Source organism: Engraulis encrasicolus, chromosome 8 (genome assembly GCF_034702125.1).
Source record: "Engraulis encrasicolus isolate BLACKSEA-1 chromosome 8, IST_EnEncr_1.0, whole genome shotgun sequence".
Classification (NCBI taxonomy): domain Eukaryota; kingdom Metazoa; phylum Chordata; class Actinopteri; order Clupeiformes; family Engraulidae; genus Engraulis; species Engraulis encrasicolus.
The window spans coordinates 52,912,064-52,937,080 of NC_085864.1; the positions used below are offsets into that span (position 1 = coordinate 52,912,064).

Here is a 25,017-nt window from a genome sequence, read left to right on the forward strand (position 1 = left end):
CTGTTTCAAAGTAGTGTGTCTGTGTGTGTGTGTCTGTGCTTGTGTATGTCTGTGTCTGTGCTTGTGTGTGTCTGTGTATGCTGTCCTGTTTCAAAGCAGTGTGTGTGTGTGTGTGTGTCTGCTTGTCTCTGTGTGTGTCTGTGTATGCTGTCCTGTTTCAAAGCAGTGTGTGTGTGTCTGTGTTTGTGTGTGTCTGTGTATGCTGTCCTGTTTAAAAGCAGTGTGCGTGTGTCTTTGGCTGTGGCTGTCTGTGTTTGTGTATGCTGTCCTGTTTCAAAGCAGTGTGGTGTGTGTGTGTTTGTGTGTGTCTGCCTGTGTATGCTGTCCTGTTTCAAAGCAGTGTGTGTGTCTGTGTCTGTGTCTGTGCTTGTGTGTGTCTGTGTATGCTGTCCTGTTTCAAAGCAGTGTGTGTGTGTGTGTGTCTGTGCTTGTGTGTGTCTGTGTATGCTGTCCTGTTTCAAAGCAGTGTGCGTGTGTCTGTGCTTGTGTGTGTCTGTGTATGCTGTCCTGTTTCAAAGCAGTGCGTGTGTCTGTGCTTGTGTATGTCTGTGTCTGTGCTTGTGTGTGTCTGTGTATGCTGTCCTGTTTCAAAGCAGTGTGCGTGTGGCTGTGTGTGTCTGTGTATGCTGTCCTGTTTCAAAGTAGTGTGTCTGTGTGTGTGCTTGTGTGTGTCTGTGTATGCTGTCCTGTTTCAAAGCAGTGTGTGTGTGTGCTTGTGTGTGCATGTGTCTGTGCTTGTGTGTGTCTGTGTATGCTGTCCTGTTTCAAAGCAGTGTGTGTGTGTCTGTGCTTGTGTGTGTCTGTGTCTGTGCTTGTGTGTGTATGTGTATGCTGTCCTGTTTCAAAGCAGTGTGTGTGTGTGTCTGTGCTTGTGTGTGTCTGTGCTTGTGTGTGTGTGTGTGTGTGTGTGCTTGTGTGTGCCTGTGTATGCTGTCCTGTTTCGAAGCAGATTATGGGCCAGAGCTCTTGTTGAAAACATTGTTTTGACTATACAGCAGATTCCACTCATGACATAAGACAGCAATGGGTGGGACCTTCCATTTCATAAAAAGAAAACACTGAAAAAAAGAACGAAAGAAAGAATGAAAGATGGAATGAAAGAAAGAAAGGAAGAAAAAAAGAAAGATTGTGTGTGTGTGTGTGTATCGTTTAGGCCTGTGTGTGTGTGTGTGTGTGTGTGTGTGTGTGTGTGTATGTGTGTGTGTGATTCCTGTAAAAAAAAAAGCTGACATCTGTGTAAGTGGTTACACAACAGTCAGGTTATGGCGTGATGGCAGCCGGCTAAACTGCATCGCTGGAATTTTTCCCTCCTGTGTCTCTACTCTGCTCTGCTCCGTCTCTACTCTACTCTGTTCTGTGATAGCGAAGCACAGCACTGTGGTGTGTCTCCCCACTCACCTCTCCTCTCCTCTTTCTAACCCCCTCTTCTCTCCTCTCCTCTCCTCTCCTCTTTCTAACTCCCTCTCCTCTCCTCTCCTCTCCTCTTCTCTCCTCTCCTCTCCTCTCCTCTTTCTAACTCCCTCTCCTCTCCTCTCTCTAACCCCCTCTCCTCTCCTCTCTCTAACCCCCCCTCTTCTCTCTCTTTTCTCTGGGGGCCACATCATCGTTCCTGACTGTGGGCCGGGATCAATCATTTGGGCTGTATACTTGGCCACTGCCTGTTATAGCCATAATTTCTAGCACAGCAATCGCCATTACACGCTGAAGGAGGGCTCTGCCCGAAACGTTTAGTGGGCGAATAAACAGAGAAAAAGTATGTGAATAAGTACTTCATTGAAGTTAGAAAGGTTAGAAACATATGGTCAGGTGGACAGTTTAGGAGTGATACAATAGAAATGGTATGCCTGTTTATATTACAGTGAGATGAGAATGGTGAGATTCTAATGTTCTAGGGCAGTGTTTCTCAAACCTTTTCAGACCAAGGACCACATTGTCCCCCACAAAAATGATCAGGGACCACCTGTCAACTGAATTGGCAGTTGATGGGTGCTAATTTGACACTGTTAATTTTGATGCAGATCACTTACTTTTTCTTCACATTATAAGCCTGTCTTATTGTGTTAAAAACATGAAAATGTTACAAATATAGCCTACTGCTAGCTTATCTAGGAAAAGTAGAAATCCACTCGCGGACCACCTGAGCTCTGTCACGGACCACTAGTGGTCCCCGGACCACACTTTGAGAATCACTGTTCTAGAGTCTAGATTCTAGAGTTCTAATGGTGAGATGGAGTTAGTCTTAATATGCGACCTTGCCTCCTCAACTTGCGCTTGTCTCCTCGTCCCGCCTCCTGGCCCCTCCCCCGTGGAGAAAACGATAAAGTTTCCCAGCTGTCAGCCTAGCCACAACAACTTTTGAGGGACTGTTTTTCATTCACCATCCCAATTGCAAAAGAGAAAAAGACTCTACAATTGAGCTTTTGCAAGATATTGAAATATAATGCTGTTGTCAGTGATGTCATCATGACGAGAAGCAAGTGGAGGAGGCAAGGTCGCATATTAAGACACACTCATGCAGAGAGGTGGAGGGCCGGTCAAAGGGGCCTGGCGGGCCGCATCCGGCCCCCGGGCCTTAGTTTGGGAACCCCTGCTGTATGTCAACTGCTGTTCCTTGAATGCAGTGAAAAAAACACATGGTGTTTATTAAAGATGACACACAGATTCTTTGGGGAAACTAATTTAGGAGCATTTTCTATTAACATGAATCATTGACAGGATACAATATGACTGTACCCTTTTTTAACATGACAAAAAAAAACATGAACAAATGGATAGTAGGGCCTATTATTTAATATACAAAACACAGACGCAATGTAGGCTACAGGGCAGTCATGGGTGAGTCCCTGCTCTGCTCCCCATGGGGCGCCACTGAGGGCTGCCCCCCTTGCACGGGTGAGGCATAAATGCAATTTCGTTGTGTGCAGTGTTCACTTGTGTGCTGTGGAGTGCTGTGTCACAATGACAATGGGAGTTGGAGTTTCCCAACGAGCTTTCACTCACTTCACTTTCATGTAGGCTACAGCTAATATATTTAGAAATAACGGTAAGGATTAAATAAATCAATGACTGTCAGTGGTGTAATGTACGTAGAAAGCAGGTGCAGTATACCCACTTCAAAATTTCAGGGATTTCAGTATACCCAAAATTGATTGATCCATTATTTAGAATAGCAGAAGTAAATGCAGAATACCCATCTCAACAAAATGCTCAAATATACAGTATATCCACCACAAAAAAGTAGACTACACCACTGATGACTCATTTTGAATAACTAATCGTTAGGGTTTCTGTAAGTGTGTATGTCTGTGTGGCCTGTCTACCCTCCCTTGTCCTAGCCAGTGTGCTCTTGCCTCTTGCAATAGTGACCATGCGCCGCTGGGCGAGACGAGACTGCGCTGTGGTTGTGTAGTCAGTGTTGCTTTGCCTTCCCATTCTCCCAGCGATTCCCAGATTGACGCTCCCATCTCAGGACGCTCCCATTTCATCTCGCTCCCACTAGCCAGACTATCGGTACCACCGCCATATGACGGAGCCAGTTATCTTGTTGATGTTAGTTTTTTGTTTCTAACCCTAACCCTAAACCTAACCCTAAATTGCTTGTATGTGGCAGTATATGATAATACGTGAAATATAATCGGGTGGGACCGCACGTCCGGGAGTGATAGAAACACCTGGGACCGCACGTCCGGGAGCGAACTCAGTTGGGAGTATCAATCCCCTTACCCTCCCAGCAGAGAGGGAGGAGAGACCGTGGACGGCAGAAGAGCCGCCATTATCGGGAAGCTGGGAAGAAAAAAATACATTTACACACTCTCATACGCGCATATGTACACACACTCTCCAAGGCACGTCGTTTTGGAAACGGCTTGTTCGAGGGAGTGAAAATATCTCTCGAAACTGTCGGGAGGACTCAAATTGTCGAGCCGAGTGGTGTGAAAGCAACTTAAACGTGGCTTGCGAGGAAACAGGCATGTCCAAAGTCTTTTTTGGAGCGCAACAAAGGAAATAATAATTGGTCAAAAAAACAACGTGCTCGGCTCGGAGGAAGACTGGTCGCAGCGACACAAACCTCTGTTTTTTGTTCCTTCTACGCCCCCTCCTTTCAAACAAGAAAATCCAGTGGACCACATACCGTCATCTAGGATTGTTTTTTCGCCGGTCCTAGCCCATATTTCTGCTGTTTAGCATCGGAGTAGGAGTGGGGAGCTGGAGAAGTGAGAAACAAACTTTACGCGTCTGAAATGGAATCATGATTGTTTGGAAATCAACACTGTTTTACGCACCGACGATCGAAGGGAACTAACTAAGCCATTGTAAAGAGACATTTGTGGGGACTGCTCTATCTGGGCTTTTATTTTCTCTTTTATACCCAGTCGGGGTTTGCTACTTTGGACCGGAGATCAGCAAAGAGAGACGGATCCGCGACCAGAGAAAGGGAGGAATGCTATGGTATGTAACCGGTCACAATTATTTTGGATGTCTTGTGTTAACCATCGAAGTACAATTGTAGAGGGGTTTGCGTTGAAGCATTGCCGAGATTCATGCGACTGGCCTGTGCATGCTACGCATACCGACCGTGTGCTGTCCAAAGAACGACCGAAGAGGGGAGTTGGTGTAGGCTAATAAAAAGTGAATCGGGTTCATGGAAAGGGAAAATGAAAACATCGTAGCAAGCTTTAGGCTGGGCAGTGGAGCTCTAAAGTTGGGGGAATTGGGCGGTCTTGCTAGTCTATGCTACATAGATATGCCTGGACTTCCAGCTAGTCGAGTCGAGTCGGGCCCAGCCCGGGCTGCTCTGCTTACTTGGATGTTTTTATTTCTTCAGCCACTGTGTCGCTTCGAGCAGCTCTCATTCAAGGCTGGAATTCCTTGTCCATTTCCACGGGGTGTTAAAGGCTGAAAACCACTGTGTCGAATGCGAGCTCGCATAACATAGTTCTAATCAATATGCTGTGGGGAAAAACAATCTCAGGTCCACTAGTTGGTGTAGTAGCCTAGTCTAATGCATGCTGCGTAAAACTTCCCCAGATTTCACTTTTTTTCCTCTCTGGGCCTCCTTAGCCTGTCGACCGCGGCAAAGCCAGCAGGGCATGACTGTTCTCTCCACAACAACAAGATATGCTCAGATTTGGAAATGTTTTAGCCAATGTCAGCGTGTTCGCTTTAAAACAAACACCAAATGCGGTGGTTCAGATGGGCTTGCGTTGCATCACCCATGACCGTATTGACGTTCCCCTCGTTCCGAGAAGGAACAGACTGGAGGGGTGAGTGCGGTGGTCAAGGCCGCAGATTAGGAGAAATGCAAAATGTGGGAAGGCCTTGCAACCCGAGTCGGCAGGCCACAGGACTCGTTGGACCCGGAGTCTGGTCAGATTTTTTTTGTCCTATAAATGTTCACTAGTAGGCCTACTTCTGAAAGGTGAACACGGGTCTGGCTAGGCTGGACCTTTTATGTTTTATGTTTTTATGTAAACGTAGGAGCAGGTTCGCACACTGAACAAGACATAAAGGTCAAGCACAAGGAGTTTTTTTATTAGAGCAGGGTAGAGCAGACGTTTCAGGCTGTTGCCATCATCAGTGCTCTCAGTGCTCGCTCACTTCTTTTGGGTCCACGCACCTAGTTAATTTTTGCAACATCTAGAGCGCAACAATACTCCTACCTTATGTTTTTATGGCATGTTTGCCCAATTATGTGGGCAGGTGCTCAGTTTATGGTGTATAGAAGGCATTCCCTCTGTCTTCAGCTTTGTTTAAGAGTAGGCTAGGTGAAAATCTGGCTAATGTTAACACAATGCCTTGACCAATGAGTGAGGTGGACCGTTGTGTTACTGTGAGTTGTCACGTCAGTAGTTTGAAACTCAGTGGATCCATATTCCCTGATTGACGCTCCCAACCCAGGGCGCTCCCATTTCATCTCGCTCCCACTAGCCAGACTATCGGTACCACCGCCATATGACGGAGCCAGTTATCTTGTTGATGTTAGTTTTTTGTTTCTAACCCTAACCTTAACCCTAAACCTAACCCTAACCCTAAACCTAACCCTAACCCTAAACCTAACCCTAACCCTAACCCTAAATTGCTTGTATGTGGCAGTATATGATAATACGTGAAATATAATCGGGTGGGACCGCACGTCCGGGAGTGATAGAAACACCTGGGACCGCACGTCCGGGAGCGATCTCAGTTGGGAGTCTCCATCCGCTTACCTTGATCCATACGGGATGTATGTGGGTGTCTCAACTGCCAGTTGCGGATGTCGTGTTGCTGTCAGTCGGCTAACAAATCCAGAATTTGCATGTGTTGTAGTCAGTTGATAGTCTTGTAGCCTAGCTCTCGGTCCACATGGTTATTTTGCTGTTAATTTGGCTTTACGTATTGACGCAAAGATGGCAAATTACGCACAATGCGTAAAGTGATCATCAAGGCTAGTTTAGTCTTAAAAACACACAGCAGGGGCCTATTATAGGCCTACTACGAAGCTGGTTCAGGAGTAGACCAAATTAAGTTAAGAGGTATAATTGTCTAATATAAGAGCATGGAGTCTTCAATAGTATCAGAAAATGAGGACCCCAGGCTCTTTTATTAGATGATTTAGACGAAGCGGGTTCAGGAATAAACCAGGATAAAAAATTAAGAGGTAAATCACCTAATAGAAGAGCCTGGTGTACTCCTGAACCAGCGTTGTAGTATGCTTAGCTATATAGGCCCCAGTTGGGTCATCCCTATGTTCCCCGTGTTCTATGTTCCCTCTCAACCGGGGAACTTGGGACTCTTTTTTTCAAAAAAGGTTTCTATGTTCCTCGCTGCTTCAAAGTAGACTGCTGCCGCATGGTGTTGTTGCACCTCTGACAGATTAGGTTTAGGGATAGTTTTGGTCAGGGCACAAATTTACAACTCAGAAACATTGCATTACTGACAGGTTAGGTTTAAGGATGGTTTTGGGAAGGGCGCAATTAACTCGGAAACATACAATGCGGGGAACATAGAACCCTTTTTCTAAGTTCCCCCGTCCCATACAAAGACAGGGGAACATAGGACCCGGGGAACATAGGTACGCTCCCTCCCCAGTAGTAGCCTAGGCCCCAGTAGTAGTTCCCGGGGTTTCCCTTCGGCCGTCCGAGGAAAATATGAAGAGCCGAAGACCTTTCCTGTCCTTTTCCGCCTATTCAACTGACCACAAGTTCCCCAAGCAACAGACATGCATGTTGCTGGAGATGGCTGACGTGTGTGTGTGTGTGTGTGTGTGTGTGTGTGTGTGTGTGTGTGTGTGTGTGTGTGTGTGTGTGTGTGTGTGTGTGTGTGTGTGTGTGTGTGTGTGTGTGTGTGTGTGTGTGTGTGTGTGTGTGTGTGGTTCCCTAAGCACCAGACATGTTGCTGGGGATGGCTGACATTAGTGTGTGTGTGTGTGTCTCTCTCTTCAATGCACTGCCATTCTCAATGACTGATAGTTGACGCGCATACAGGCGTTAAGTGGAGTTGTCCTACGCAACACCAACTCAGCTGTATGTAATGTGTTTATCTCACCCCTGGATCAATGAAGTCATTTCTACCCAGCTATACATGGGTTCACCGTATTTATAAACACAATGTTGAGTGTGAGGAAGGGCAAGACACTGGCAGCTAACCACGTGAGCTATTTTTTTTGACCGACAGCGGTTTCCAACAATCAGAAGTTGAGTTGTGCTCAGCCAGTGTTGCGCAGCCAGGAGAAAACAAAAATGTAGAACCTGTGTATACATGGGTTCTGAATGTTTGTAAACACAATGTTATGAGGAGGGGCAAGACACTGGCAGCCAACCACGTGAGCTATTTTTTTTGACCGACAGCGGTTTCTGACAATCAGAAGTTGAGTTGTGCTCTACTCAGCTAGTGTCGCGCAGCCAGGAGAAAACAAACATGTAGAACCCATGTATAGTAGTGTCCAGTGGCTACCAGTGTTGCCAGATTGGACTACTTGGGATGAGCGTCTGCTGGTAAAAGCGGGAAAAATTGGCCATTTGGCGTCTTTTCCAGACGTTTTGGGGCCATAGTCAATGTAATTTGTTGATTTTGGGCGGAATTAAGCACATTTTGGTGGTTTTTGAGAAGTTTTTGGACAGTCTTTGGTCAGACAAATCTGGCAACACTGGTGGCCACATACTGCAAGGCTAATCGCACATGCCATGTTGGCTAATGGTGCATTCCCCAAGGGGTGGGAGATGGGATGTTTCTGACCTCCTACTTGCTGAAATGCATTGGAACGCCTGTTGAAGCGGAATGTTCAAGTCGCGAACTGGGGCCAAATCGAAGCACCCCGACTTCGAAATCGTGACGTCAACACAGCAATGACAGTGCACACAGGGATAGGAATAGTTTAAGTTTGACTTGCTGGTTGGAACGCTTTCAAGTGGGAGGTAGTTGCCTCCTGGTTGCATATTGGGAAGCTCCTACCTCTGGGGAATGCACCATATGTCAGGTATGTCGTGTGTTCAGAGCTAACTTCTGTAACACCAGTCCTTTTTTTGGTCTTTCCGACGTAATTGATGATAGTAGGGCCGCTGACAGCGTTGGCCGGGACCAGGACAAAGTTGTCTGAAAGGGCCCCCCTGCCCAATACATACAATGTAATGAAGACTCAATTCTGGACCCCTTCTCTCCCTGAGCCCAGGACGACTGTCCCCTTTGCCCCACCCCCTGTCGGCACCCCTGGATGATAGGACACTAGTAGAGGTGGATAGGAAGCGAAAGGGGAGAGAGATCGGGAGGGGTCGGCAAATGACCCGGGCCGGAATCGAACCTAGGTCAGGTCGCTGGCGTAGCAGCCCAGTGCCCCACCATTAGAGCCGTGGTAGGGCCAGAACACAAGTCCTTCTGACATGGCCTACCCCAGGGGTCCCCAACCTTTCTCGGTCTGAGGGCTACTTGAGGGCTACCAAAGGCTACTCATATTAGTTCTATGCTCGAGAGCTACTAAGAGCTACCCGAGGGCTACCTGTTTGTTCAAAATCCTCTACGGATGTCTTGACATCATTCCCAAATTACATTATGATTGAATGATAATTTGCTTATAGGTTATAAAGAAATAAACTCATATTTAAATTAAGAAGAACATTAACTGTGACTAAAATCTTGTAGTCGTCACTGTTTACTGACATCCTTGGTGGGCACATCAGAAGCTCCTGGAGGGCGACCTGGTGCCCGCGGGCACCACGTTGGTGACGCCTGGCCTACCCTTTGTCATGTAGTGAGTGTGTTACAATATGAGGCCTTGCCTCCTTCACTTGTGCTTGTTTCCTTTTACCAGGAAGTAATATGTCATGATGACATCACTGACAACAGCATTATATTTCAAAAGCTCAATTGTAAACTCTTTTTCTCATTTGCAATTGGGATAGTGAATGAAAGTTGTGTGAATCAAACATTGTTGTGGCTAGGCTGACAGCTGGGAAACTTTATCGTTTTCTCCACGGAGGAGGGGCCAGGAGGCGGGGTGAGGAAACAAGCACAAGTGGAGGAGGCAAGACCGCATATTGTAAGGCACTCAGTGTCTTCTTGGTATTTGTGTGAGAGCCTAACAACAATATTGTGTTGTGTGGGTGTTTGTCTTTGAGAAAACGACAGAAAATGCATCCAACAAAAGTCATTTAAAGTGTTTAAGCCTGACTCACTGACAACTTGCAATCCTCATAACATTTTAAAGACATCGTGACAAACATTCATCCCTATGTTATGGAGTGTTGTTTTTGTGAAAGGCAAAGTCCTCAGTTTGTAACAAATTAACATTCAAATAAATAAACGGATGACAATAACGGCAAACAACTTAATAACTAATGTAAATTAATAACTTGCTATTGTGTGTGTGTGTGCGTTTGTGTGTGTGTGTGTGTGTGTGTGCGTTTGTGTGTGTGTGTGTGTGTGTGTGTGTGTGTCGTTGGCTAGCACAGCTAATGCATAGCGTTCCGTTCTCTCGCTAGCGAAGGTCACCCAGTCAAAAGTTTATCAAATCAGAAGCAAATCCTGAACGGGGCGGAATGTCTACCCTGTTCCACCATGGCCATGCCTTTTCTATCTCTACTGATCTCGCTCTCTCGCTCTCGCTCTCTCTCTCTCTGTCTGTCTCTCTCTCTCTCTCTCTCTCTCTCATGATCGCTCTCTCTGTCTCTCTCTCTCTCTCTCTCTCTCTCTCTCTCTGTCACTCTCGCTCTCTCTGTCTCTCTTTCTCGCTCTCTCTGTCGCTCTCTCTCGCTCTCTCTGTCTCTCTCTCTTGATCGCTCTCTCTCTGTCTCTGTCGCTCTCTCTCTCTCTGTCTCTCCCTTTCTCTCTCTCTCTCTCTCGCTCTCTCTGTCTCTCTGTCTCTCTCTTTCTCGCTCTCTCTCTCTCTCTCTCTCGCTCTCTCTTTCTCACTCTCTCCTTCTCTCACTCTATATCCCTATACCCCNTCCCCTCTCTCTCTCCCTCTCTCTCTCTCTCCCCCTCTCTCTCTCTCTCTCTCTCTCTCTCTCTCTCTCTCTCTCTCTCTCTCTCTCTCTCTCTCTCTCTCTCTCTCTCTCTCTCTCTCTCGTTAATGATTAGCCCCCATGGCAATGACTCTGCTGATTTATACACGTCATACATTTAGTGACGAGTGTCCTGGTTGTGTGTGTATGTACTGTGTGTGTGTATGTACTGTGTGTGTGTGTGTGTGTGTGTGTGTGTGTGTGTGTGTGTGTGTATGTACTGTGTGTGTTTTGTATATGTTTTGTTGAGGTGGGTGTGTTCTGTGTGTGTGTGTGTGTATGTACTGTGTGTGTTTTGTATATGTTTTGTTGAGGTGGGTGTGTTCTGTGTGTGTGTGTGTCTATGTGTGTGTGTGTGTTGTGGTGGGTTTGTATGTTATGGGTGTACACATGGCCACACCCTGTGTGAACTCCAAACTCAGCGGGCGACAGAGAGCTTGTCATGAGTGCTGCGCGAGATAGACATTACATTACGCTGCCATGTTGACATCACAACACAACCCTGTCAGAATAACCTCACTGACAACAGCGGGGCAAGCAACGTAATACAGCAGGGGTGGGGAACCCATGTCTCCAGGGCCCTTTTCAGCCCTTGAGGCTGTTTTATCGTTGTTTTATAAGTTGTTTGCCGAACTTCACATGAAATATGACACATTTTGTAAAGGAATCTTAGAAATTACATTTCCAATGCAATTAAGTTATATTCAGGGGACCTAGAGAAGGTGGGAACTGTTTTAAAGGTGTCTACCTTCAATGCAGGCCTAAATTGCATGGGGAAATCCTGATTTGTGTTCATAGTACGGCCCTCTGAGGACTTTTATGACCCTTGTAGGAATTTGAAGTGGCCCCTCGAATGAAAAAGGTTCCCCACCTGTAATATAGGCTACTCCTACTCTTATATGTCATACTAAGGAAAAAACTACCTGACAAAATTGGCTAGTGACACTGAAATTACAACCTACCACAGGCAAGTTTTACCAATATTTGGCTGGTTGGCAGGTGCCAACGTCAAGCCCTGATCCTATGGGTGCATCCCAATATGTGACCTTGCCTCCTCCACTTGCCTCCTCCACTTGCTTCTCGTCATGATGACATCACTGACAACAGCATTATATTTCAATATCTTGCAAAAGCTCAATTGAAAAGTCTTTTTCTCATTTGCAATTGGGATGGTGAATGAAAAACAGTCCCTCAAAAGATGTGGCGAGGCTGACAGCTGGGAAACTTTATCGTTTTCTCCACGGAGGAGGGGCCAGGAGGCGGGACGAGGAGACAAGCACAAGTGGAGGAGGCAAGGACACATATTGGGATGCAACCAATGTAATGCACATTGAGTCAGCCATTTGTCCACTTCTGGTCTGTCATTGGTCCGTCGCTGGCCCAGCTCTCCTGGTTGGCTATTGGCCCGTCGCTGGCCCAGCTCTCCTGGTTGTCTATTGGCCCGTCGCTTGGCCAGCTTAGCTTTCCTGGTTGGCTATTGGCCCGTTGCTGGGCCAGCTTAGCTTTCCTGGTTGGCTATTGGCCCGTCGCTGGCCCAGATCTCCTGGTTGGCTATTGGCCCGTCGCTGGGCCAGCTTAGCTTTCCTGGTTGGCTTTTGGCCCGTTGCTGGGCCAGCTCTCCTGGGGCCTATACTGCTGGTTCAGGAGTAAACCAGGTTAAGGTAAGAGGTAAATCATCTAATAGAAGAGCCCGGAGTTGGACTCCAGGCTCTTCTATTAGATGATTTACCTCTTAACCTAACCTGGTTTACTGCTCAACCAGCTTCTCAGTGTAGGCCCGAGTGTGTGGAGTGTGTGCGCGTGTGTGTGCGCGTGTGTGCGCGTGTGCATGTGTCCGTGTGCTGCGCTGTTCAGCTCTGGGCTGTGGAGGCCAAGAATGCAGGAAGAGTTTCACCATCGCACAACTGGGAGGCCCTGCAGCCCTAACAATAACACGCAGCGCAGCACAACGCAACGCAACGCAACGCAACGCAGCGCAACGCAACGCAGCGCAGCTCTCTCCCCCTCTCTCTCTCTCGCTCCCTCTCTCGCTCTTTCGTTCTCTTCCTTTCTCAATCTCTTACTCTCTTACTCTCTCTCTGTCTCACTCTCTCATTCTCACTCTCTCATGCTCTCCCCCATACCCCTTTCTCTGTCCCCCCCTCCCTCTCTCTCTCTCTCTCTCTCTCCTCTTCCTTGCCTCCCCCTCCCCCTCTCCTTCCCTCCCTTCTGACCTCTGTACCAGATTCATAACATGCTCTCTGCTCTGCGTTCTGCGGTCGTGTCGTGCTCTTTCCCTCCGTGAGGTGGCTACATGCGTACAGCCCTCCAGCTCCTCCAGCTCAGGCTCCTTATGGTGCATTTCAGTCCCAAACCGTTCTAGTAGGAGATCGCACTAATCCAACCTCCTACTTTGAAAAATGCTCTGGAACGCCTGCCGAAGTGGGACATCCAACTAGCGAAGTCGGGGTGACTCGCACTACTCCCACCTCAACAAATCGAAGTCGGATGATGATGGCGCCCCCCATGGAGCCGTTATTTTAAAATGTCAATAAATAGTGAAACTCCATTTCTCTTTTGTGCAGCTGTTCCAAAACCAACCATTTTAACTCAACATAATATATGTTATAACATGATATTGTGTCAACATAAATGTAACATATGACAGAGTAATAGCGATTATGTCTCATTTGGCTCATATCAAAACACCTCGCTAAAGCCAGCTAAACAGCGACGGTTGCCATGGTTGTAGAACTCCCACTTCATCTGTCAGGAACAGGAGCAGAAATATTCAGGTTGCGATCTCCAACTAGGATGATTTGGGACTGGAATGGGCCATTGTACAAGGAGAGGGACTGCCTTTTATGTTTTGGTGGTTGTTTAGGAAATATTTTGCTTAGGCCCTACTATTATAGGGCTTGACGATATGGGAAAAAAAACTATATCACATTATGGATTACTTTATATCACGATAACGATATATATCACGATATAGCACAATTACATACGTTTTCAATTATTATCTATATTTGCTCTTTATTTTTTCATGTCGCAAAACAACCTTTTCTTTAAAATGGATGTTTTTATTCTTATTTTTACAGTTACATGAACTTATAGTGTGTATTGTGACAACATGAAATGTAATTAAATGATATTCAATTGTATAAAATTGATAAAATTACTATCATGATATAAACGATATAGGAGAAATGTCACAATATACACTTTTATATCACAACAACGATATATATCGTCATATTGCCCAGCCCTAGGCCCTACTGTATTTTTTGGGGCCTAGTTTGTTTAACAAATGCTAGCTTGACTATTTTTAGGGAGAACGGTTGGCATACAAAGCACCATAATGGCAGCAAGTGTGTTCAAAGTACATGGAAGCCCTTGTGTACAACCCTTCGGTTGTCCAAGTGCAGGTGTGAGGCAGGAAAACTTTTTTAGCGCGAACAACGCGTTTCGCCCAGTGCGTGTTGGCGCCAAAAAATGAAGAGAAAAAAAACCACACTATCCAGTGTGCGGTTTTTACTGAACTTTTCCTAATGATGGCAAGTGTGTTGGTTAGTCTGGCCGCCATGTTTGCTGTGTCCTCTGGGCATTCTCTGGAGGCTCAGTGTTGCCAGATTTGTGTCAAAATGCGAAAAATTTCGCCCAATTTCAACTAATTGCATTGGTTCCTATGGGCACAAAACGGCTTAAACGCCAACTTCCGATAAAACACAGTTTTACTCACTCCTTTTGAAGATCGGACGGTCACCCCAAGTTAAACTCACTTGCAAGGCTCTCATAGCGGTGCGTCACCTCGCCTGGCTGTGTTTCCCGGTGTTTCCCAATTGACATAAATAATGCAGAGAAACGAGCGAATCACGAAAGCCTTTCTGTGTTTCGTCACGTCGAAAGAAGGCGTTGCCCACAAAGGTTTATGTCGACCCATTTTTCTAAAAACATGTTGAGTAATTTTTTTTCTGCTTGTTTTCAATACAAGCAACGTCTGGTGGCCCGAAATCTAGCTTAGCTTAGCTATCAGCTGGTTGCTACTCTCAGGTAAACAAACAGCACAAAGCCTCATCCATACAGCAAGCCCACTCTGGTTGCTCCGTGCCTGCAGCTCGCCTAGGGGTGAATGGAGCATGCATTGAATGGAGCATGCACGCCTCCGTTGGCGCCCCTATAGTGCAGTACCACCCGGGGAAGTGGCGACTCTGTTTTCCATTACATTCTCTCCAAGAACAGGAGGACTGAGCCAATCAGAGACTCATTTCCACGAGAGCAGGAAGAGTGAGCCAATCAGAGACGCATTTCCACGAGAAACACGGAACACCCTCTCGTTTCTCCACAAGCCACCTTGCTGGCTTGCAAAAACGGCTTGAAACAAAGCAACCAGAACGTTTTTTTTAAAACAGGACCAACGCGTAACACATTCAATAACAATGGGGAACACAGCAATATTAATGAAATGACGTTGAGAGGCCATCTTTAAACGCCAAATGGCCAATTTTTCCTGTTTTTTTACCCGCAGACGGCCATCCCAAGTAGCCCAATTGGGCGGGCAACCGCCCAATCTGGCAACGCTATGGAGGCTGTCAGGGGTAGTTCAGGGATTGCTGGGGAAGAGAGGAGAGAGGGAGGGACATGGAGGGAGGAGAGGAGGAGTGAAGTGAAGAGAAGATGGTGAAATGGAGGGATGAGAGGAGGTGTGAGACGGAAAGAAGAAAAGCCTCTCTTTCTCTCTCTCTCTCTCGCTCTCTGACTCTCTCTCTCTCTCTCTCTCACTCTCTCCTTCTTCCTGTGTCTCTCTGTGGGGACGAGTGAGACGGGCTGAAAAGAATGTGTGTCTGTCTTTAAGATTATAGGGAGGAGGGAAGGAGTGAGTGAGACAGAAGAGAAGAGAGGAGGGGAGGAGAGGAGAAGAGAAGAGAAGAGAGGGGAGGAGAGGAGAGGAGAGGAGAGAAGAGAGGAGAGGAGAGGAGAGGAGGAGAGGAGAGGAGAGGAGAGGAGAGGAGAAGAGAAGAGAAGAGAAGAGAAGAGAGAAGAGAAGAGAAGAGAAGAGAAGAGAAGAGAAGAGAAGAGAAGAGGAGAGAAGAGGAGAGGAGAGGAGAAGAGAGGAGGGGAGGAGAGGAGAAGAGAAGAGAAGAGAAGAGAAGAGAATCTCATCTCTCCCCCTCTCAGATTCTAATCAATGCTTAAGGGAGTGGCCCCCATTACTAAGAAAGCAGGCAGAGGAGAGGAGAGTACACCGAGAGACGATAGCAGGCCAGATAAAAAGACAGAAAAAACATTCTGTGTCTGTGTGTGTGTGCCTGTGCGCGTGCCTGTGTGTGTGTGTGCGTGCCTGTGCGCGTGCCTGTGTGTGTGTGCCTGTGTGCGTGTCTGTGTTTGTGTGTATATATGTATATGCATGCATGTGTACGTGTACACATGTCTCTGTGTGTGTGTGTGTGCGCGTTTGTGTGTGTCTGTGTAAGGGTGTAGGGTGTGAGTGTGTTGGCTGTGTGTGTGTGTTTCGCAGATGGAATTCCTCCTGCTCTGTGGCGTGTGTGTGTGCGGTGTGTTATCAGTCATGTGGTCTCGGGGCGTCAACACCACAGCATCGTACAGCACTGCACTGCACTGCACTACACTTTCCATCAGGCCGAGCAGAGAGCAACGCACTGCCATAGCAACACACTGCCACTCCACATCCACATCCACCTCTCACTCTGAGAGAGATAGAATGGAGGCCAAAATTCTATTTCATTGTTGAAGCCAAAAGTGGAGCCAAGGTTGGACCCAAAAAGACCATTATATCTACTGTCACTGGCCACTCTGCCACCTGAGTCCTGCCCCTTCTCCTGCCCCTGGCTTTCGCCCTGGCGCTCGTCCTGCCCCTGCCTCTAGACCTGCCTCTACCCTTCTCCTGCCCCGGCTCTCGTCCTGCCCTTGCCTCTAGTCTACCCTTCTTCTGCCCCTGCCCCTGTCCCTGTCTCTCGTCCTGCCCCTTCTTCTGCCCCTGCCCCTGTCCCTCTCGTCCTGCCCCTGCCCCTACCCATCTCCTGCCCTAGTCCCTTGTCCTGCCTCTAGTCTACCCTTCTTCTGCCCCTGCCCCTAGCCCTGCGTCTACCGTTCTCCTGCCCTTGCCCCTTGCCCTGGCTCTCCTCCTTCCCCAGCCTCAATGCCTGCCCCTTCTCCTGCCCTTGCCCCTAGCCCTGGCTCTCATCCTTCTCCTGCCCCTGCCCCTAGCCCTGCCTCTCATCCTGCCCCTTCTCCTGCCCTTGCCCCTTGCCTCTGGCTTTCGCCCTGGCTCCTGCCCCTTGCCCTAGCTCTCCTCCTTCCCCAGCCTCAATGCCACCACGTCACTAGCAGATAACAACCGCTCACCTCTTGTTGCTGTTATGTGTCCTCAATGCCGCCTGTGTACCTGCCTGTTGCGTGCAACGCCTTCGGCTCAGCTACACACAGTGGGGCCAGGAGCTTGCTCAATCCCGCTACAGCGGGATCTCCACCCACTTTGTCTGGAACCAATCAACTGAGCATTTCCAACCGTCCTGGGTAGAGGCGTGTTCAAGGCAGTGACGTGGTTTAAGCAGAGACGTTCTATTGGGCTAAGAAATGTTTGGTTTAAGCTTCGGCACAGCCCTCAACCAGTAGCAAGCCGAGGGAGGCGGGTTAACTAGGCCATGGAAACACTAATCGCTATAGTCCTGGTCAGACCAGAATCGCGGTACGCGATCTGAAGTCTATGTAAATCAGGCCCTGCCCTACCCTACCCTGGGTGCGTTCCAATATGCAGACTGCCGTCCTCCACTTGTGCTTGTCTCCTCTGCCCGCCTCCTGGTCCCTCCTCTGTGGAGAAAACCATAAAGTTTCCCAGCTGTCAGCCTAGCCACAACCAGAGCCATACAGAGGGGAGAGTTACGCGATTGGAGGACCAGGAATTAAATTGCAGCCCGGCCTTTCAACGAGATAAGGTCGTGCCTAAATAGACTCAACATAGAACCACCACATTAACAGTCAAAAATAAGGACTAACGAACTATACTGCGGGGTAATCACCACAAATATGTAAACTATCAACTGTCTCGGTGGTGATAATCACAACAGTTTTACCATCTGTGATGTTTATCTGAAGTTATTACTACGAACAGCAAGTCATTTCCCAGACAGCAATTAGATTTGGGCCGGGTCCGTTTTCAAGTCAGCAGATCCGCATAGCAGTCACAGTCATTTTGCCGATCAGCGGCAGCTCCGATCCGGACCAGTAGTTTGACAGTCAGTTTTGAAGGCTCCTGGTGGATGCGGGCCAGATAAGCAATCCGGACGCGCCATAATAAAATAATTCAGTCCGATTTGAAGGCGCGTGGTGGGTGCGGGCCACATAAGCAAACGCGGACGCGCCAAAACTGAATTTGTTCCCCAACTGTCACTTTCCCGGAACCCTCAGAGAGAGACCGTTCTTCAGTTTACCTCAGCTGAACTCAACTATCCGCCTGTGTCGCGTCTCGTCCAACACTGCACTGTCGTGACTCGATCATGGTAAGTAATTATTTAACTTAATACTATAGTAGAAGTAAAATACACTGGCTCGCCGTCGCCACCTTCTCTTTCAGCTTTTAGTCCAGTGAGTTAATTACCTCCTCTGTTATGTCGTGAAATGGCTTGGCCGACCACTGAATCATAACACCGCAGCATCGCGCTAACTTGCTGCTGTCTTTGTGGCTGGCAGGCTGTGGCATCATAAGCTTTTGATGAACCCACTCAAAATGTGCCATAAATCGGGCTATTTGAGTCCATTTTAGCGGCATTAGCAGTAATGGTGATAATCTTTTATGACGCTAACATCCCAAACATACCCTATCAACACGGGACAAAGGGTAGTTTCAGTCGACTAGCACTACTAGTTCTGTAACTAGGACCGCTGTGTTTTGTTAACATTCGCCAAAAAAGCTAGGTATAGGTGTGAGTGTGATGTACATGATATGTTCGATTATTTTCAATCAATTTCTGATGGCTTAATAATCACCGTATCCATGTTGTGCCGCCGGCAGCAAACATTGTGTTGTGCTATTAGCTCACCTTGAGCTGAATTCATTTGACATCACGCAGTTAGTAACTCCTTGATTGTTGTAGCCCATTTACACAAATCCTAAATGGTCGTATTGTTATCTTAATAACTGCATTGTGATATAGGCTATAACCTGGATTAGGCTTCATCAAAATACTGTGCATTAAAGCTCATGCATGTTGTATGCAAAACGTTCAAACTTTTTTTTGTCTTTCTTTTCCTCTATGCTTTGGGTTGGTTGTAGGTACGCCTACGGGATGTGTATGAAGCAAGCTGCCTCTGCATCAAGTGAGAGAAGAAGCCGCCACTGAAAAGCTTTTTGGACTGTCATTTGAAGGTATGAGCCGAGAGTTGTAAACATGGATGCCAATTGTACAATATATTTTCACAGTGAAATCCCAATAACTATTATTCATAATTATTTATTCTTTTTCTGCTACAGGACACAAATGAAAGGACAGGAATTCTGCTCTGCGGCGTTGGCCTCACTATTTATTCAAGAAGCCCTCGGACACCACCAGAATGTATGAAGTAAGTTGTTTTTATGTTATGCATTAAAGCCCATGCATGCTGGCACGCGCGCCCCCCTCCCCCCCCACTCACTCACACACACACACACTTGTTGTACAGCACTCAATAAGAGCTTGCCTGATGCTGTTGTTTGGTGGCCTGAATGTGCATAGAATACCTACTGTCTACTTGAATAGGTTCATTGTATGTTCTATGTATTTCTATGACAAACTTTCAAACTTTTTGTGTTTCCTTTTCTCTTTGCTTTGGGTAGAATTGTAAACAGTAGGCACAGTCATTCCTTCATCGACCTGGCATCAACATCGCTCGATGTGTATGAAGCTGCAAGTGAGAGAAGAAGCCGCCACTGAACACCTTTTTGGACTGTCATGTGAGTGTATGAGCTGACAATTTAACTTCTTTAACTGTTGATTCTGCTAAGACCTATGTAAGTGGCATGATAATGTCTCATTTACACTAATGTATGTCAAGCTGGTCTCAGGCTAACAAGACTACCATGAAATCTTAAAGTTTTGGACAGACGTCCGTCTCAATTTCACCATTGTGTTGTGCCATACTGGACAAGTATTACTTGCTCAGTTTTGACAACCTAATTATTCTATATTCTGCTGTGCGACTTGTGCACAAAATTATTCAAAATTCTTCTGCTCCACCACCTCTGAAAACTTTTATCCATCCTTGCTCTGAACATATTAGCAGAACAACTAGATCTACCACCAGAGGAAATAGTAGCCTCCCAAGCCGGGTAACAGCATACATTTGCACAATCTGTGTTTGCAGAGCAACTAAATAATGGAATGCCTTTCCCACCCACATAAAAGGCATTACAAACTTTTATTCATTCTCACTTGGAGTGAAGAAATGGCTTTCATGTACCCAGTCTGGTCACCACTAATAGTTTTGCACATACCTGTTTTGACACTGAGCATATGGTAGTTTTTGCATATGACATATTTTAGTGTGTGTGTGTGTGTGTGTGTGTGTGTGTGTGTTATATGTTTTCTTACCTGCCCAGGGAATGCAGATGGAAATTAGCTTTTAGCTATAATGTGGTGCAGGTCATCTTTTTTTTTTACTATGTAACTAATGTACTTTGCACATGGTCCCTGATGAAATAAACCAATAAACTAAACTAATTGTAAACATGGATGCCAATTGTACTATATATTTTCACAGTGAAATCCCAATAACTATTATTCATAATTATTTATTCTTTTTCTGCTGTAGGACTCAAATGAAAGGACAGGACTTCTACTCTGCTGGGTCGGCCTCACTACATATTCAAGAAGCCCTCGGACGTCATCAGAATGTATTAAGTAAGTTGTTTTTATGTTATGCATCAAAGCCCATGCATGCTGGTGCGTGCACTCTCTCACTCTCACTTACTCACTCACACACTCACACTCACACACAAACACACACACACACACACACACACACACACACACACACACACACACACACTTGTTGTACAACACTCAACCAGAGCTTGCCTGATGCTGTTCTTTGGTGGCCTGAAAGTGCATGGAATACCTACTGTCTACTTGGCTAGGTTGACTGTATGTTCTGTGTACGGGGTCATGTTCCCACAGCCCATTGGTCCCACAGCTTATTCCTGCTGCTCCATGTTTGTGTGTGAGATTGGTAACACTTTATTTTAGGGACACATCTATTAGCACTAATACATAAAATATTAATGCATGTGTAAGTAACTTGTAAGGCATGTACTAAGCAAAATAAGACAGTTGTTAAGCATGTATTCACAAATGTCTTGTTCATGCACAATAAGGGATTTATTACCATTATAACCTTAGTAAGGACCTAGTAGACCTAGATTTCTATTTATGTGTAAGCAGTAAGGGCCAGAATACAATGTGTATAAGCAAAGTGTAAGAACATTTCAGATTCTACAGTATATCACGAAAGTGAATACACCCCTCACAGTTTTGCAGATTTTTTAGTATATCTTTTCATAGGAAAGCATTACAGAAATGTAACTTTGACACAATGATTAGTGACCTTTTAACAACATATTTAACCGCTTAAATTTCTTGTTCACTCAGAAAAAAACTAAATACAGCCATTAATGTTTGAACATGTACTCACAAAAGTGAGTACACCCCAGATTAAAATCCGGTAGAGAAGGGGCTATGTTGGCTCGAATCGTCTCGAAATGAAACAAAATGAAAAGGGATGACAAGGGAGGTCATCAGTGTGCGCTTCAACCTTTCTTTGCATTGAACTTTTAAATTTTGAGTCTGCATCTGGCTTAAATAGATTGGTGTGAGATTTGAATGCAATCCTATGGAGAATATCATGATCTGCTTCAGTAGTCACGGTGCATGTTGACATGCATGTTTCTTTTAGGTGTATTTCAGATTGCCAATGTTGACAGCATTCATGCATCCCCAAACCATGTCAGTCCCACTACCATGCTTGGCTTATGAGAGGATACACCTTTTTTGTAAAACTGTATAGTTTACCACCACACATGCTTGACACCAGCTAAAGCAAATTTGTTTATCTTGGTCTCAAGAGAGATGAACAGACCAAGGATATGGATCACTGGAACCATGTTGTGTGATCTGAAGAGACCAAGATAAACAAATTTGCTTTAGATGGTGTCAAGCATGTGTGGTGGTAAACAAGTGAGTTTAAAAAAAAAGGTGTATCCTCTCGTAAGCCAAGCATGGTAGTGGGACTGACATGGTTTGGGGATGCATGAATGCTGTCAACATTGGCAATCTGAAATACACCTAAAAGAAACATGCATGTCAACATGCACTGTGACTACTGAAGCAGATCATGATATTCTCCATAGGATTGCATTCAAATCTCACACCAATCTATTTAAGCCAGATGCAGACTCAAAATGTAAAAGTTCAATGCAAAGAAAGGTTGAATGACCTCCCTTGTCATCCCTTTTCATTTCGTTTCATTTCGAGACGATTCGAGCCAACATAGCCCCTTCTCTACCGGATTTTAATCTGGGGTGTACTCACTTTTGTGAGTACATGTTCAAACATTAATGGCTGTATTTTGTTTTTTTCTGAATGAACAAGAAATTTAAGCGGTTAAATATGTTGTTAAAAGGTCACTAATCATTGTGTCAAAGTTACATTTCTGTAATGCTTTCCTATGACAAGATATACTCAAAAATCTGCAAAACTGTGAGGGGTGTATTCACTTTCGTGATATACTGTATATTAGTCTCAGTAGGTATGAAGATCTCACTTGTTCTACTCATTATGTTGATGAGTAATTGGAAGCAATATATAGCAAGGATTGGACGTAAAGTTATCAATGACGGTGGGTGGTGAGATGTCATTTTTTCATACACCAATTAGTTTTAATTGTAAAAACCCTACAATAAATGCAGAATATAACGATGAGTAATAGTTTGGAAGCGAAACTAAGCTATTCCTTTCTGATAAATAAGTTAATGTTTGAGAAACTTAGCTACAAGAAGTGCAGTGCATGATGGGTACGCCCTTAGTCAGAAATGCAATGCATGGCCAATGCAGCAATGATAATATTTCTGTTGCTACGTACATGGCAAATTGTTTGGATGGCATCTAAATTTCACAAGTGAGGGGAGGAGCTAAGGACATAGGCTCAGAGCTGGGTAGGTTGTCTGTTGGCCTAGATTGCGTACCCATCATGCACTGCACTTCTTGAAGCTAATGTTCTCAAACATTCACTTAATTATCACAAAAGAGTAGTTTAGTTTTGCTTCAAAACTATTATTCTAATGTTCTGCATTTATTTTGGGTTTTTTTACAATTAAAACTCAGTGGTACATGAAAAAAAATTACATCTCACCAACCCACCGCCATTGACAAGTGTACGTTCAATCCTTGCTATATATAGGCTCTTGTTACCTCCCTCTAATTGATATGAACAAGTGAAAACTAGATGATTCAACTGTAAATATATTAATTATTTAATATACCCTTACACTTTGTAAATCGGCGGGGTTAGGTAGTGCGTGCCTGGGTGGTGTGGGGGCCCTAGGACTTTGGTAGTGCAGAGGCCCTGAGCCATCTGGGCTGACCAATGCATCACTTTAGAATAGGGACCCTTATTCTGCATCTGTTTTCACACTGTTCAGGGTTTGTTCACACAGTGTGTCGGGAGCTTATACACATTGTATTCTGCCACTTACTACTTACTAATGAAGGGAAATATAGGCTTACTGGTCCTTACTAAGGTTATATTAGTAATAAACCCCTAATTGGGCATGAACAAGACATTTGTGAATACATGCTTAACAACTGTCTTATTTTGCTTAGTACATGCCTTACAAGTTACTTATACAGGCATTAATATTGTATGTATTACTGCTAATAGATGTGTCCCTAAAATAAAGTGTTACCGTGAGATTCGAATGAAATCCTATAGGGAGTATCATGATCTGTTTCAGTAGTTACAGTACATGTTGACAAGCATATTTCTATTGGTGAAATTCAGCTTCCTACTGTTGATGGCACCCACACAGCTCCAAGCCATGCCACTCCCACTACCATACTTGACTTTCAGCATGAGGCACTTTCCTTTGTACACATCGCTTTTTACCACCACACATGTGTGACACCATCTAAAACCAATTCGTTTATGTTGATGTCATTAGATCAGAGGACATGGTTCCAGTAACCCATATCCTTAGTTTGTTTGACTCTGATGAGACCATGATAAACAAATTTGCATTTGATGCTGTCAAGCATGTGTGCCATTGACTGAAATGTTAAATACATCATTGCGGCGAAGACATTCCTAACCAAATATTAATCATTGCCATGTTATTTAGAAAGTCCAGAATTTCAACTGGTTTGATATGACCTGTTTCTTTTTTTCTGAAGAGAATGGTGATTTCATCACAATCTTCTAATTTTGTGAGCTACTTAACTCATGGTTTCTTGAAGCCAAAAATATGCAAGAATAAACAAATTATTGGCATAGTTTAAAATGTGGGTCGTGAATCTATAATCTATGAAAGTGTAACATTATTGATGGAATTATGGAAATAAATAAACATTTTCATGATAGTCTAATTTTTTGGCCAGCACCTGTAAGCTTATGTGTCAGTTCATTCACAATCGTATGTAATTTGTGCCTGCACATACATCTGCATATTAAGTCTAACGTTTCCCTTCTGCTTTGTGTGCTTTTTAATATCTTACAGTGTGAAGAGGCAACAAGGGAGAGATGAACGCTATCAAAAATGTGGAGATGGATCTGGCAGCCGACCGCTTTGGCACACACCCAACAAGAAACAAAACAATAAAGAATACTAAAATGCATAATTTGTAACCAGCTCATTTTTTGAAAACATTGTTTGCTCTTGCTTGAAGGTGCACTGTGTAAAATTGTGGCCAGAGTAGGTATTGCATCTTTCGTGCTCATTGAAACTGTGCTGTCTACTGCTAATTTAGATTTTTGCATGAATACCAAAGTATAGTGAGTTTTGCAGCTAAAAATGTCTATTTCTAGAAATTCAAAATGGCGGACCATGGAGGAAATCCCCCTTTTCATGTATGAAAAGTGCACATTTCCAAGTCATGTTGAATACTTTGGTGGTGGTAAATATCTGTTAAAAAGTTAACATTTGTGAATGGGCACAATGAATAACTAACAATATTACACGGTCCACCTTTAAATACTAATCCGGATAAGGCCCGGATAAGGTCCGGATATGGGCCAGATGAGCCCCAACTGTGTATTACGGATCAGGGCCAGATCATGGTCAGATGCGTATTACGGACCTGGGCCAGATCTGGCCCAGGTCCAACCACAAATTCCAAACATGTGGATTGGACCTGGGCCAGATCCATTCCGGATCCATAATCCGGACCTGTTCCAGCTCAGCGCCATTGTAAAATAAGAAACCGGGCCAGACCAGGATTGCGGACTTGGCCCAAATGCCTGCCAACATCTGTCACAGATCTGGGCCAGACCCATTTTGCTGTCTGGGTTGTCATATTCC

General features: G+C 45.3%; 1 protein-coding gene and 1 long non-coding RNA gene across 3 annotated transcripts in view; both read left to right on the forward strand.

Moving 5' to 3' along the window:
* Positions 1–3,730: 3,730 nt before the first annotated feature.
* The window catches only part of arhgap35a (Rho GTPase activating protein 35a), a 201,193-nt gene continuing 179,906 nt past the window's right edge, over positions 3,731–25,017 (forward strand). Inside the window, exon 1 of the mRNA XM_063204709.1 lies at positions 3,731–4,449. The gene's annotated coding sequence lies outside the window, so the exon portion shown is untranslated. The remainder of the gene's footprint in view (positions 4,450–25,017) is intronic.
* On the forward strand, positions 18,762–24,337 carry LOC134453778 (uncharacterized). 2 transcript variants are annotated; one of them, XR_010035751.1, is made up of 5 exons: positions 18,762–18,840; positions 18,946–19,034; positions 19,288–19,404; positions 20,262–20,350; positions 24,217–24,337. It is a non-coding gene; the product is annotated as an uncharacterized LOC134453778 (long non-coding RNA). The 2 variants fall into 2 exon arrangements; XR_010035752.1 differs by having other exon boundaries at positions 18,946–19,027.